Here is a 5,403-nt window from a genome sequence, read left to right on the forward strand (position 1 = left end):
GGCATCACTGCTTCTCTGGGTAGGGTCCTGCTCTCCGCTCTTCTCCGTTGATGGTTTCAGGGCCCTCTGCTCCTAGACTGGAAAGTTAATCACTCCCCTCCTTGCTATAAAAACGTCTACCTTTACATTTCCAACCCTCACAAGCAGTTCTGATAACAATTATTCACTATTGTATCACAAGAGATCCATTTCATTTAATCAAAAGCATATTGTTATTGACCTTTTAGATCATGTCAAGAAACTCCTGTTTTATTCAAAATGCAGATATGAGTTATAACCTGTGTTTTTATTATCATGTTTGGAGAAAGAATTGGGTGAGACAAGTATCAAAGTTTTGAGAGCCAAAAGGAGACTCTTACAAAGACCATGTCAGAAAAAAATGGTAACTTGGATTAAATCAGGGGCAGTGAAAATAGGAAGTAGACATCTCTGTGTTATATTCATGAGGAAGAAACATTCACTTTGCTACTAGATTAGATGTGGAGGAGAAAGAGAAAACAAAGAAACAAACAAAACTCAAGGATAACCTCTAGCTCTTTGGCATCAGATTATTATATGGGATTGGTTTTAGGAAGTGAGGTCAATATTCCATTCTGTACATGGGAGTTTAGAGATACTCAATTGGAAAAATCATGTAGCATTTTACATTAAGTCTTGAGATAAGAAGAGAAGTCAGACAAGAACAAAATGGAGATTTAAATTTAGAAGTTACTCTTATATACAGATGAAATTTAAAGTCGGGGTAATAAACAACTCTTGTAGACAGGAAAATATAGAAAAAGGACAGAAGACCTATATAGAGCTCCAAGTAATGCCACAATTTAGACAATGGACAAACAGAATTATCCAGTATCTAAAATTGGAAAAGTCAGTGAAATTTAAAAAAAAAAAAAAAAATGGAGGACTGTGTGCCCCTGATGCAGCAACCACTGTGATGTTAATTTCCAAGAACCAAATTAACAACATAAAGAACCAGATTGACATTTATGAACTACTTTTTAAGGAGGGAGTAATGGAGTCCTGGTGTGGCACTGTGAGTTAATGCACCAGACTGCAAAGCAGTTTGAACTGCAAGGTGGGTGGTTCAAGCTTACCAGCTGCTCCTTAAAAACCTTATACAGGGTCGCTATAGGTAGGAATCGACTCAATGGCACTTAACAACAACAATGGTGGCCAAGGATGTCCATGTGCACCCCAAACTGCCAGACAAGAACGTGTTCACATCTGAAAGCCATGAAATGTCTTAAGTCACAAGGCTTGAAGGAACATTTGAAGGAATATGAAGGAATATTTGCCTGGAGACATTTCTACTGGTGCCTTAACAACCAGAATATTCACTATCTCCCAGATTACTTCCACTTGAGACTGTGCCCACCACCCTCTACACTGCAGCCATCCTGAGACTAGCAGGCCATGACCTAAAGGTCTGAAGGGTGAATGACGTACAAAATGAACTCAAGGGGAGGCTGACAGAGACACAAACAGATGGAGCCCTGTGCCTCCTGGTGCCCACAGGAAAGCAGAGGCTGTGTCTATGTTAGTAGCTGAATTCAATGTAGCCAGGGGTGGGGTGGGGGGATGAGAAGAATGTGTCATTATGAAAGCAAAGAGTGTTTTAGCAAGGATAAAGTGGCTAATATGATGAGAGTCAGTTATACCTGGGAAGGTGAGCTTGACATGAGGTAGGTTCTCAAGTGACTCAGGAACTCTTTACATTTCTATTAATTATTGTGAAGCTCAAGGGGGTTTTTCTTTATGTGGTTTGTATCTATCAATATTTACTATATCAGAAATTAAAACCAAGAATAATTAAAAATGATTACTAAATAATTTGAAAACAGAAAAAAAATGAAGCCATTTCATATTAACATACAAAATGTGCCTTCATGGAAAATATTTCCATTTCCCCAAATTATTGAATTCTGAAATGAGTGACACTGTTTTGCATTTTTTACAAATCTCTTTAATGTTTGGCTTAATAGATGACAAATGAATTCCTATATCTGCTTGTGACTTTAATCTGTTCTGCTCCAATGTTTAGGTTGAGGCATATGAAGAAAATCTGGCCTTGTAAAAATTGTAGCTGCAAAGAAAATAATAATTCCGTAGGCATTTAAGAAAATTGTGGAATTCTTCCATTTTATAGCAAAACTCAGCAGGTGGTAATTTGTTAAAAATTAATTGTAATATGGAGTCTGAAACCATATCAATAAAGTTCTGTTATTCTGTCGTGATAAAATCCAATGGTCTTATACTTTGGATGGATATTTTATACATGTATACTTTTGTAACATCGGTCACTTGGAATTCATCAGTACACTAAGTCATGAATATTGTTTGAACACAGTCATATTCCATCTCAATATGTTAACAAGTAAAATTGCATTTATTCATATCACCTCTGTTCTCATCAGTATATTATAAAATAGCCTCTTCCTGATGAAATCCATGAAAAGATTGGATTTGGCAACATGGTAGTCATTAGTAACTTTGATAACAGCAGAATCTATGGAATAATGGAGACAAAATATAGATTGGAAGGAGTGAAATGGTAAATAAGCACTAAAACTGGACTGGTAACCACAAGGTGAGCTGTTCAAACCCACTAGCTTCTCTTGGTTCACAATAACAAGAAGTATAGATTTCACCGTAATATATTCTCCAGAGGAAACTTAAGCAATAGCTAGCAGAATGTATGGCTAGAGGATGAATTGATTTTATTTTGTTTTTAAAGTGCACCCACTTGTTTGCCTGTTGATGGAAGAGGTTTGAGAAAGACTGGTGGTGTGCCATGGAGTTGATTCTGACTCATAGCGACCCTGCATAGGGTTTCCAAGGCTGTACATCTTTACGGGAGCAGAAAGCCTCATCTTTCTCCTGCAGAACCACTGGTAGTTTCGAACTGCTGACCCTGATGTTAGCAGCCCGACTCGTAACCATGACACTACCAGAGCTCCTTGAAAAAGAAGTCTAGAAGAAAGGAAACCACAGTAGTCAGTAAGTCCTTGTGCAGATGAGAACGGATTGTATTTGATTACAAGGGTTTTCCTTTAATAAAAGGGCTTAAGAAAAGGGCAAGTGAAGACAGGTAGATTTGTGTTTTTGGCTTTAGTTGACTTTTATTTTCTCAATGAAGTATAAGGAGAAATTATCAGGTAAATGTGGAATAAGAAAAGATATAAGGTATGAAATTGTTGGAAGAATGGGGATATGAATTTATTAGAGAAACATGAAAAGAGTTCATTGTTATCTGGTCAGTGGATACTTATGATGATAAGTTTAAAGAGAAATCATGTTAATGGATTGTGCGATTTTGTTTAATAGAATTTGGCTATTTGGGTACAGACATGGAGAATAAAGATGTTTGGATTTATACAAAACTGCATTTTTGAGGATGATGCAAGAAAGGAAGGAGGCAAGTAACTTGAGGGTATTTACCAAGGATAGATAGCACTGATGGGTTATATGATCTAAACTGGCCAATAGAGGAAATTGAAACAAGGTGGGAGTTGATGGAAAGTGATAAAGGTTGGGAGTAAACGGGCTAAAAGTCACTATTGAATGAGGACACTGAATAAAAAAGACAATGAGAGGGAGCAATGGTCAAAGACCAAGTTGCTTAAAATTTAAATTTAATTAGTATTGCAATTTCTGATGTTTATAAGTATGATCACAATGATAGTTAAATGGAAGAGAGGAAAATTAGTTTGGATGTAAGGCAATAACAAAACAAAACAAAACAAAAACACTGAAAGTTCAGTGCATCTTATATTACTTATGTAGTCCAAAGATCATGGTGTCAGGTGGAAAAGAGGATTGTGAATCATATGCTGAAGCCAGATGCAGGTTTCAGCACAGTTGTGCTGGGATACCAGTGAAGGAAGGTATAAAAATCGTTTAATTAATGCAGAAAGCCAATAAAGACACTAGGTTAAACACAGTAGGTATCAGGCAGGACTGACTGAAGATAGGAATGGTGGACTATCTGATAACAATGAGACTGTTGGGAACATATGGGCAGTGTCACTGTGATAATCACTTTAGGCTACTTGAAGCCCAAGAAAATAGCTTTGCTTCTTTTGAATAAGTCCTTTCCATCAACCTCTGGCAGAGCTAGGTACTTCTAAATAAAATAAATAAATGAGTTAACCAAACTTATCCCATCAACTGAAATTTATGAACTAGACCTTCTTGTTATTTCTTTCTAACTATATGAAGCATAATGTCTTCAATTATAAAGCAAAAACCATATCCAGCTGGCAAGTCACTTCACATTTCTCTCATTCAATTTGCAAATTTATAAAGTAGGAGGTATAGGCTGACTTCTCTAAAGAAGCCCAACCAGTGCAGCTTTATATCACAGAAATGGCTCACATAGTGTTGAGGTGGTCAGTCCCAAGTTGATGGGGTACATGTCAAGCTTCTGATTCACAAAAGCTGCAGGGCTAATGAATCAAGATCTTCAGGTCCAATGGCAGGCAGGCAGGTCTGACAGGTAAGAAGGCAGGCTGTTGATGACTTCCAGTATCTGTAGGTAATAAAGCAGGCCAAAGGCTCAAGTCCAAAGAACTGTGGCCAGAGGATTAGCAAGATGCAGTATTCAGACCCAGCAGAGGAAGCCAGTCTTTCCTGAATGTCCAGTATATTGGAAGCAGGCCACACCCTCAAGGAAGCTTCCCTTCAATTAATTGGCTGCTCACAGCAGACTTTATCATAGAGTTAATTACATTGTATTAGATCTCATCATGGGGGATACCCTCATCTCAACTGACAAACCATTAAGAATCCGGGCCCAGTCAAATTGACACAAAACTTTAATGATCACATGAGGGTCAGTTAAAAAGTATTGCTACAAAATCATAGAAACATTTATTAAACAAAAATATCAAAAGGTGATGCTATTGTTTCTTGACATATCTTCAATCTAGATCTATACACTTCTGAAAGCAGTGTTTCCATCTCTCCAGTCCTAGTGTGCAACTGTAGGATAAGCACTGGACTGCTAACTGCAAGGTTAGCAGTTCAAACCCACCAGCTACTATTCAGAAGCCCTATATAGGTTATCTATGAGTTGTAACTAAGTCAATGGCGCTTATCCACAACAGCAACAAGTGCTTCCCCAAATAATTCTATACACTTTGAGTGATATGATGTCAAAACTCCAGCTTTGGCATCCTTGAGGCAATCTGGACTTTTGTAGCAGAGATAAATGCTCCTCAATAAAAATGAATAAATAAATTTGGGAGCTCAGTACAGCCTAGGATCAGGCAAGTAATGTAACATGTAATTGTGCATATGTAATTGATAAAGTGGACTTAGACATACCAAGAATTATAAATATGAGACTGGATCAGGCAACATTTTGTTTTCTTATCTACCAGGTCACCATGAGTTGGAACTGAC

Source organism: Chrysochloris asiatica, unplaced genomic scaffold (genome assembly GCF_000296735.1).
Source record: "Chrysochloris asiatica unplaced genomic scaffold, ChrAsi1.0 scaffold00027, whole genome shotgun sequence".
Classification (NCBI taxonomy): Eukaryota; Metazoa; Chordata; class Mammalia; order Afrosoricida; family Chrysochloridae; genus Chrysochloris; species Chrysochloris asiatica.